Raw genomic sequence first — 9,791 nt, forward strand, 5'->3', positions numbered from 1 at the left:
GCATTGAAGGGCGCCCGAAAAAGCGTTTGTTCCAATTACGCGCAGCAAGGACGCTTTATGATGGGGAAGGCAGATGGCTGGAAGGTGCACGTCCTCATCGTTTCTAAACAATTTCTAAACAAAATTGGTCTCACTGTCCCTCCAATAATACCAAGTGGCTCGAGGCTTCGTATTGCATATTAACTGAAAGAATTACACTCACGTTAAATGCCGCATAAGGACCAAGCGGGGCACTTGCTTCGCGCAGGTGCATTCGCCCAAATTTTATAGCTATAGCCCGCATGCAGCTACAAAATCCGAAATCGCATCAGCAGGGGCGGGACGCGCAAGCAGTGTTTCACGCAAATTTGAAGCATAAATCGCAGCGCTACCGAGGCCAAAGTGGTGTATCAATTCGGACGGACGCTTTCCAGAACGCTAGTAGCCGTTCAAACAGGGCGCACAGTTATGAGATGGCGCTGACAAAGCGGCGAGCGCCCGTGTTGAGAAAGTCCTAAACAACATTAGCCGGGCGGCGCGTGCAAGCGACGTTCCGTGCAACTTGTCCGTGGTAATATCAAAAGCGGCTCTCACGTTTTCCTTGAATCGGTGAGCCGGGGCACCGTGGTGCACGCGAGAGCTGCTTTCATTATTATCTACATCAATATCTCGAAACTGTTGTCATCCCGAGAATTCGTTTCGAGTGGATCCGCCTTGCAAACTCCACGGCTACAATTTGTACATTCCAACGTGGTCCATCAGGTAATTAGTTAACCTAATTAGTGACTGTTTCATTATTATTCGGCTAAGCATTTCAATTGCTTGTGCAAGTAATGTCCGCCACTTAGAGCAGACCAGCTCATGAACTAGACTTGGGCATTGTGCCACAGACACTATTGAAGAGTTTTTGAAAGTGTTCGCTGAAGCCCCCCGTATATATATATGCGTGTGTGAGTGACTGTGTGTGTGTGCACGCAATAGAGTAGCACATAAGCTCAGTCACGTGGGGTTATTTCACATTTCGCGGGCTTTCAATAAACGCCGGAATAATTCACCACACTGGATGTGTGTGGCTGCAAAAAAAAAAAAAAAAAAAAAAAAAGAAAAAGATGGGTCGTTTTGAAATGCCCTCAAGAACGAAATGAAACGTAATTGGCCCTAAAGTGAATAATAAACATTTTCCGCAATTAATCCTTATTGATTAACTAATTAGGCGCAACATAAAACTTAACATAAGGAGCGTCACATGACAGCAACACATATGTCATTGGTTTCATTGAGTTGTGGCTGCCCGCTGTCAATAACATCATCGGTTCTAGTCACATAAAAATCCTGTATAAATGTATGTATGTACGTATATACACGCACGCACGTACGCAAGCACGCACGCGCGCGCGCACACACACACAGGAGCGCCCACACTGAAAGAGTCAAAATCACGTCATGGATGTACGGAAATAAGAACGCCGAAGTGCGTCATAGCGTAAGAAAGCTGGAACACTTGTTTAAATAATACCAGCGGTGGCCAGTGACTGTTGATATGGATGCGAAAACACGTTACCGCCACCTATCTACGGAAATAGCAAGCGCGAAGTCCGTCGCCATAGCGTAAAAAACCTAGACGGCGCAAGGTAACACTCGATTTCATGATGACAGTGGCGGCCGGGGAATAAAAACAGCTCGAACCTCTTGGCAAGAAATACAAAAAAAAAAGAAGAAACAAAAAGTGGCTTGCTTTATTATACCTTGTATATGACAGTGAATAAACAGCAAAGCAGTTACAACTAAACTGAAAAAAAAAGACAGCTAACAAAAGCAAATACACAAAGAAACAAACCAGCCGTGTTTGCTCAGTGGGTATAGCGTTTGGCTACTGAGCGCGAGGTCATGGGATCGAATCCCAGCCACGGCAGCCGCTTTTCGTTGGGGCAGAAAAAAAAATAAACCGTGCACTAAGGTGTAGGAGCACGTTAAAGGAACCCCAGGTAGTCTAATTTATTTCGGAGTTGTCCACTACGGCGTGCATCATAATCAGACCGCGGTTTTGGCACGCAAAACCGCAGTATTATCTGTATTTTTTTTTTTTTTTTTACGCAAAGAAACAGGTGTGTTTGCATTGAAATGCACCCGGAAAAGCGTTTGTTCCAATTACGCGCAGCAAGGACACTTTTTGATGGGGAAGGCAGATGGCTGGAAGGTGCACGTCCTCATCGTTTCTAAACAATTTCTTAACAAAATTGGTCTCACTGTCCCTCCAATAATACCAAGTGGCTCGAGGCTTCGTATTGCATATTAACTGAAAGAATTACACTCACGTTAAATGCCGCAAGAGGACCAAGCGGGGCACTTGCTTCGCGCAGATGCATTCACACAAATTTTATAGCTACAGCCCGCCTGCAGCTACAAAATCCGAAATCGCATCAGCAGGGGCGGGAAGCGCAAGCAGCGTTTCACGCAAATTTGAAGCATAAATCGCAGCGCTACCGAGGCCAAAGTGGTGTATCAATTCGGACGGACGCTTTCCAGAACGCTAGTAGCCGTTCAAACAGGGCGCACAGTTAAGAGATGGCGCTGACAAAGCGGCGAGTGCCCGTGTTGACAAAGTCCGAAACTGCGTCAGCCGGGGCGGCGCGCGCAAGCGACGTTCAGCGCAACTTTTCCGTGGAAATACCGAAAGCGGCTCGCACGTTTGCCTTGTATCAGTGAGCTGGGGCACCGTGGTGCACGCGAGAGGTGGAAAGACGGCTTGAAAAGCAAAAATGAGGAATTTCTTTCGGCGCTAACTGCCGCCGGCGGTCACGAGTACGGCCCCATGGAGGTCTGGGTACTTATCGCTGCTATTATATAGAGGTATGCAACCCCGGCCGACATCGTACCACTTTTGAATTTGTGGTGTCCGGGTGCGTTTTGTGCGATTCACGCACTGCGGCGACGTCGGGAATTGCGCCGACGAGTACGCGACCGCTCGCAGAGGCAAAGTCCGAAAGCTCGTCAGCCGGGGCGGCGCGCGCAAGCGACGTTCAGCGCAACTTTTCCGTGGAAATACCGAAAGCGGCTCGCACGTTTGCCTTGTATCGGTGAGCTGGGGCACCGTGGTGCACGCGAGAGGTGGAAAGACGGCTTGAAAAGAGAAAATGAGGAATTTCTTTCGGCGCTAACTGCCGCCGGCGGCCACGAGTACGGCCCCATGGAGGTCTGGGTACTTATCACTGCTATTATATAGAGCTATGCGGCCCCGGCCGACATCGTACCACTTTTCAATTTGCGGTGTCCGGGTGCGTTTTGTGCGATTCACGCACTGCGGCGACGTCGGCAATTGCGCCGACGATGTACGCGACCGCTCGCAGAGGCAAAGTCCGAAAGCTCGTCAGCCGGGGCGGCGCGCGCAAGCGACGTTCAGCGCAACTTTTCCGTGGAAATACCGAAAGCGGCTCGCACGTTTGCCTTGTATCGGTGAGCTGGGGCACCGTGGTGCACGCGAGAGGTGGAAACACGGCTTGAAAAGCAAAAATGAGGAATTTCTTTCGGCGCTAACTGCCGCCGGCGGCCACGAGTACGGCCCCATGGAGGTCTGGGTACTTATCGCTGCTATTATATAGAGGTATGCGGACCCCGGCCGACATCGTACCACTTTTCAATTTGTGGTGTCCGGGTGCGTTTTGTGCGATTCACGCACTGCGGCGACGTCGGGAATTGCGCCGACGAGTACGCGACCGCTCGCAGAGACAAAGTCCGAAAGCTCGTCAGCCGGGGCGGCGCGCGCAAGCGACGTTCAGCGCAACTTTTCCGTGGAAATACCGAAAGCGGCTCGCACGTTTGCCTTGTATCGGTGAGCTGGGGCACCGTCGTGCACGCGAGAGGTGGAAAGACGGCTTAAAAGAGAAAATGAGGAATTTCTTTCGGCGCTAACTGCCACCGGCGGCCACGAGTACGGCCCCATGGAGGTCTGGGTACTTATCGCTGCTATTATATAGAGGTATGCGGCCCCGGCCGACATCGTACCACTTTTCAATTTGTGGTGTCCGGGTGCGTTTTGTGCGATTCACGCACTGCGGCGACGTCGGGAATTGCGCCGACGAGTACGCGACCGCTCGCAGAGACAAAGTCCGAAAGCTCGTCAGCCGGGGCGGCGCGCGCAAGCGACGTTCAGCGCAACTTTTCCGTGGAAATACCGAAAGCGGCTCGCACGTTTGCCTTGTATCGGTGAGCTGGGGCACCGTGGTGCACGCGAGAGGCAGAAACACGGCTTGAAAAGCAAAAATGAGGAATTTCTTTCGGCGCTAACTGCCGCCGGCGGCCACGAGTACGGCCCCATGGAGGTCTGGGTACTTATCGCTGCTATTATATAGAGGTATGCGGCCCCGGCCGACATCGTACCACTTTTCAATTTGTGGTGTCCGGGTGCGTTTTGTGCGATTCACGCACTGCGGCGACGTCGGGAATTGCGCCGACGAGTACGCGACCGCTCGCAGAGACAAAGTCCGAAAGCTCGTCAGCCGGGGCGGCGCGCGCAAGCGACGTTCAGCGCAACTTTTCCGTGGAAATACCGAAAGCGGCTCGCACGTTTGCCTTGTATCGGTGAGCTGGGGCACCGTGGTGCACGCGAGAGGTGGAAACACGGCTTGAAAAGCAAAAATGAGGAATTTCTTTCGGCGCTAACTGCCGCCGGCGGCCACGAGTACGGCCCCATGGAGGTCTGGGTACTTATCGCTGCTATTATATAGAGGTATGCGGCCCCGGCCGACATCGTACCACTTTTCAATTTGTGGTGTCCGGGTGCGTTTTGTGCGATTCACGCACTGCGGCGACGTCGGGAATTGCGCCGACGAGTACGCGACCGCTCGCAGAGACAAAGTCCGAAACCGCGTCAGCCGGGGCGGCGCGCGCAAGCCACGTTCAGCGCAACTTTTCCGTGGAAATACCGAAAGCGGCTCGCACGTTTGCCTTGAATCGGTGAGCTGGGGCACCGTGGTGCACGCGAGAGGTGGAAATACGCCGACGAGTACGCAAGCCACCGTCCAAAACAACGGTCATGGAGCACAGCACCGTGCGTGGCACAACGTTTGCAGAGAAAGTGCGGCAGCGGAAAGCTCGTTCGCCGTGAAAGTCAGCACAGGATGCGCGGTGGTTCAGGCACGTGAATATTCGCGAAGCCGTACTCGCCGCTGGCGAAACATTGACGATCACGACCCTCTTGCGCGGTGTTGGTTTTCACGACTTCGGCCCTGTGCAGCCGACGTAAACTTTCAAAGTTCGTCAAGGTGCGGCACGATTTCCGCCAAATCCCCGTCGAAAATGCCACGAGTACGGCCCCATGGAGGTCTGGGTACTTATCGCTGCTATTATATGGGGGTTGGAGTGCAGTCGCCCCCCGAGTGCGTGCGACCTGGGTGTCTGATATGCGGCGGGCTCCGTGCCCGTCAAGCGTGTCCCCGGAGCCTCTCCCGTGGATCCCTCGGCAATCGTCTGCAGCCTCATCCGCTTGATGCGTTAGGGGCTGGTTGTCGGACGACGCCGTATCCACGATATCGAGGTGTGTTCCGCATCGTCCTCGGACGAGTCAAATAAGAAAGCGCCGAAGGCGCGGGCGTGACCCGTCGCTTGGCGGCTTTGCCGTCTCGGCTACGTTGCAAGCGCCGATCGGTCCACCAGTGCTGCGGGCTGATGGCAAATCCCGCAAGCCGTGACCGAGTCGACGCAACGAATCTATCGAGAGTGTGCGTGCTTCTTGCCGCGTGGCGATACCCAGCCCTGCGGGGAGGGCGCCGTAGCGAGCTCGAACGCCGTCATCTCGGACTGTGCAAAGAGGTGGGCTTTGCAAAAACGAAGCGTGCTGAGGCGCCTGAAGGTGGCCTCGGCGTCGCAACAACGGCGTCCGGCATGGCTGGACGCGCAGTTGAACGATTACCTGGTTGATCCTGCCAGTAATCATATGCTTGTCTCAAAGATTAAGCCATGCATGTCTAAGTACATGCCGAAATAAGGCGAAACCGCGAATGGCTCATTAAATCAGTTATGGTTCCTTAGATCGTTTCTTCCTACTTGGATAACTGTGGCAATTCTAGAGCTAATACATGCAGTGAGCCTGAAGCCCTTTGGGCGACGGGTGCTTTTATTAGACCAAGATCGATCGGGTTTCGGCCCGTATTGTGTGGTGACTCTGGATAACTTTGTGCTGATCGCATGGCCACGAGCCGGCGACGTTTCTTTCAAGTGTCTGCCTTATCAACTTTCGATGGTAGGTTACTTGCTTACCATGGTTGTTACGGGTAACGGAGAATCAGGGTTCGATTCCGGAGAGGGAGCCTGAGAAACGGCTACCACATCCAAGGAAGGCAGCAGGCGCGCAAATTACCCACTCCCGGCACGGGGAGGTAGTGACGAAAAATAACAATACGGGACTCTTTTGAGGCCCCGTAATTGAAATGAGTACACTCTAAATCCTTTAACGAGGATCAATTGGAGGGCAAGTCTGGTGCCAGCAGCCGCGGTAATTCCAGCTCCAATAGCGTATACTAAAGCTGCTGCGGTTAAAAAGCTCGTAGTTGGATCTCAGTTCCAGACGAGTAGTGCATCTACCCGATGCGACGGCTCGGACTGAACATCATGCCGGTCCTTTCTTGGTGCACTTCATTGTGTGCCTCGAGAAGGCCGGTGCTTTTACTTTGAAAAAATTAGAGTGCTCAACGCAGGCGAGTCGCCTGAATAAACTTGCATGGAATAATAGAACAAGACCTCGTTTCTGTTCTGTTGGTTTTTGGAATACGAGGTAATGATTAAGAGGGACAGACGGGGGCATTCGTATTGCGGCGCTAGAGGTGAAATTCTTGGACCGTCGCAAGACGAACTACTGCGAAAGCATTTGCCAAGAATGTTTTCTTTGATCAAGAACGAAAGTCAGAGGTTCGAAGGCGATCAGATACCGCCCTAGTTCTGACCATAAACGATGCCAACCAGCGATCCGCCTGAGTTACTCAAATGACTCGGCGGGCAGCTTCCGGGAAACCAAAGTATTTGGGTTCCGGGGGAAGTATGGTTGCAAAGCTGAAACTTAAAGGAATTGACGGAAGGGCACCACCAGGAGTGGAGCCTGCGGCTTAATTTGACTCAACACGGGAAAACTTACCCGGCCCGGACACTGGGAGGATTGACAGATTGAGAGCTCTTTCTTGATTCGGTGGATGGTGGTGCATGGCCGTTCTTAGTTGGTGGAGCGATTTGTCTGGTTAATTCCGATAACGAACGAGACTCTAGCCTATTAAATAGGTGCGGGGTTCCCAGCACCTTACAACCTTCTTAGAGGGACAAGCGGCTCCTAGCCGCACGAAACAGAGCAATAACAGGTCTGTGATGCCCTTAGATGTCCGGGGCCGCACGCGCGCTACACTGAAGGAAGCAGCGTGTCTTTATCCCTGTCTGAAAAGACTGGGTAACCCGTGGAACTTCTTTCGTGATTGGGATAGGGGCTTGCAATTGTTCCCCTTGAACGAGGAATTCCCAGTAAGCGCGAGTCATAAGCTCGCGTTGATTACGTCCCTGCCCTTTGTACACACCGCCCGTCGCTACTACCGATTGAATGATTTAGTGAGGTCTTCGGACCGATGTCCGGCGCGGCCTTTCGGTTGCGCCGGTCTGTTGGAAAGATGACCAAACTTGATCATTTAGAGGAAGTAAAAGTCGTAACAAGGTTTCCGTAGGTGAACCTGCGGAAGGATCATTACCGGACTGTGAAGGGTGACGATCGTTTCTGCCCCGTGTGGGTGGAGCGGCTCGCTGCGCCCGACGCTTTCCGCCGCTGTCCCCGCTTGGACGCGGGGACGGCTATACCCGAACATGCGCGGGGACTGCCTGAATTCTGAGGGGCGCCCCGTGCCCAATTTGTTGCGCCCAGCGGGCGGCGGCTGCAACCTTGGACGGTTGGCTTGGCCGCGCCCGTGGGTACAAACGGCGTAACGCACTTTCATGGGTGGGCTTTCAGTCCGCCTCGACGCTCATGCGCGGAATGGGAGTAAGACGACCCGACAAAGCTTTGCCCAGTACGAGAGGAACGGTAGAGGTCGGTCAAGGAACTGGCGGTCGAGAGCTAAAGCTGCCTGCCATCCATCATTCATAGTTGGAACTGCGGTGCAAGCGCTCTCCCGTCCTCCGCGGCAAACGCCGCCGAGTCTGAAAAGGCTGGCGGCTGCCGGTCGCTTCCTGCGGCGAGTATGGAGTAACGACCCGACTATGTTGCTGCCCAAGTACTGAAGGAACGGCGCGGCATTCGGTCGGTCATGGAACTGGCGGTACGAGGGTGTGGCTGCCAAGTACAATAGGAACCGTGGCCCATAACGCCCTCCCGTCCTCCGCGGCAAGTGCCACCGAGCCCGACAGGGCCGGAGGCTGCCGGTCGGCTCCTGCTCGTGACGCGCGAGATGTCGAGATCGCGGTTGAATGCGACGACGTTGGCAGGCTATTCGCCCGCCGCCGAGGGAAAGGCGGCGCTGCTGCGAAGTACGAGAGGAAACGCGGCTTTGCTACGTCGGACGCGTTCCGCGGTTAACGGACTTGTGCGCTTTGGGAAGGCGCCGCACGTCGAAAGAGGATTTACGGACAGACGAGGGACTGAAGTCTCGAAACTTGAACGCACTTGCGGCCAGGCTCTTGCTGGCTTCGTCTTCCGCCTCGAGTAGAATTGTTGCGGCTCCGGCGCCGAAAGCTGTCCCTGGCACTGGCCGAGTGGTTTTGGAGAGCCGCGCGAGTACGCGCGCCGGGCTCTTGTCCGTCGTCTCAAGTAGACTGTCGGATCAGCAGCGGGTGTGCTGCGGCAATCCGCCGATGCGAAAGCGTGTTTGTGTGTTAGGGACATTGTGGTCAATTTGAGTACCCTTCTGATGACTAAAAGCGAGACACGTCGATGGGGGCGAGACCCCACCCGTGGCCGTGTCGCCGTGAAAGACTCCACAGCTGCTCGTGCCCCCTCATGGCCTTGCGGCTTTTTTCCAATTTTCGTGGAGCAATGTGAACGTGCACACGTAGCACACGGGTCCGGTGGGTGGTGGGCAGGGAAAACCGGCTTCGAGTGCTCGCAAAAAAGAAAAAGACGTGGTAAGGGGAGCCACGCCCCCGCGGGTGTGTAGCCGTGAGCGGCTCCACTGCATCTTGGTCCTACATCTGATCCTGGTGCATACAGAGTGGAGGCTTACGTGCACACAAAGGCTCGCGGGGTTTAGCTGGAAACGCAACACGCAAGTAGCAGGGTGTGGTGCGCCTATATGCTACCAGCTGTCTGAGACGCGGCTGTCGAAAGAGCGCGCAGACTCGAGGAGCGCGCGCAGAAAGGTGCCCTTCGAAACCACACACAGGGAGACGCCACGTGCCTAAAACCCTGGTTGTACTGTACGGAATTGAACAAACTACTTTTCACGACTCTAAGCGGTGGATCACTCGGTTCTCGGGTCGATGAAGAACGCAGCCAGCTGCGAGACTTGGTGTGAATTGCAGGACACACTGAGCACTGATTCTTTGAACGCACATTGCGGCCTTGGGTCTTCCCTTGGCTTCGTCTGTCTGAGGGTCGGATCACATATCAAGAGAGCCTTCGGCGCACAAGGGAACGTGCGTCCGTCGACTCGTTTTGACCGCGTCGGCATCACGGACAGTACGTTGAGTGCTGAAGCCACGCGCCAGCGGCCTCACGTGAGGGAGACGGTGGCGAACTGAACTGTTGTGCCAAAACTTCGCAGAGACGGAAACGAGGCATTGTACTACTGCAGCGCGGCTAGTGCGCGCCTCCGAAGAGACCGCCGCAGGATGGAGTCGGACACCTGCAG

At 54.4% G+C, this 9,791-nt stretch overlaps 2 non-coding genes across 2 annotated transcripts; both read left to right on the top strand.

Moving 5' to 3' along the window:
• The first annotated feature begins 5,884 nt into the window (after window positions 1-5,884).
• LOC119451221 (small subunit ribosomal RNA) lies at window positions 5,885-7,699 on the top strand. The gene has a single exon (XR_005191747.1). It is a non-coding gene; the product is annotated as a small subunit ribosomal RNA (ribosomal RNA).
• Window positions 7,700-9,385: 1,686 nt separating this feature from the next.
• Window positions 9,386-9,538, top strand: LOC119451083 (5.8S ribosomal RNA). Its single transcript, XR_005191654.1, has one exon. It is a non-coding gene; the product is annotated as a 5.8S ribosomal RNA (ribosomal RNA).
• Window positions 9,539-9,791: the final 253 nt, after the last annotated feature.

Source organism: Dermacentor silvarum, chromosome 4 (assembly GCF_013339745.2).
Source record: "Dermacentor silvarum isolate Dsil-2018 chromosome 4, BIME_Dsil_1.4, whole genome shotgun sequence".
Taxonomy (NCBI): Eukaryota; Metazoa; Arthropoda; class Arachnida; order Ixodida; family Ixodidae; genus Dermacentor; species Dermacentor silvarum.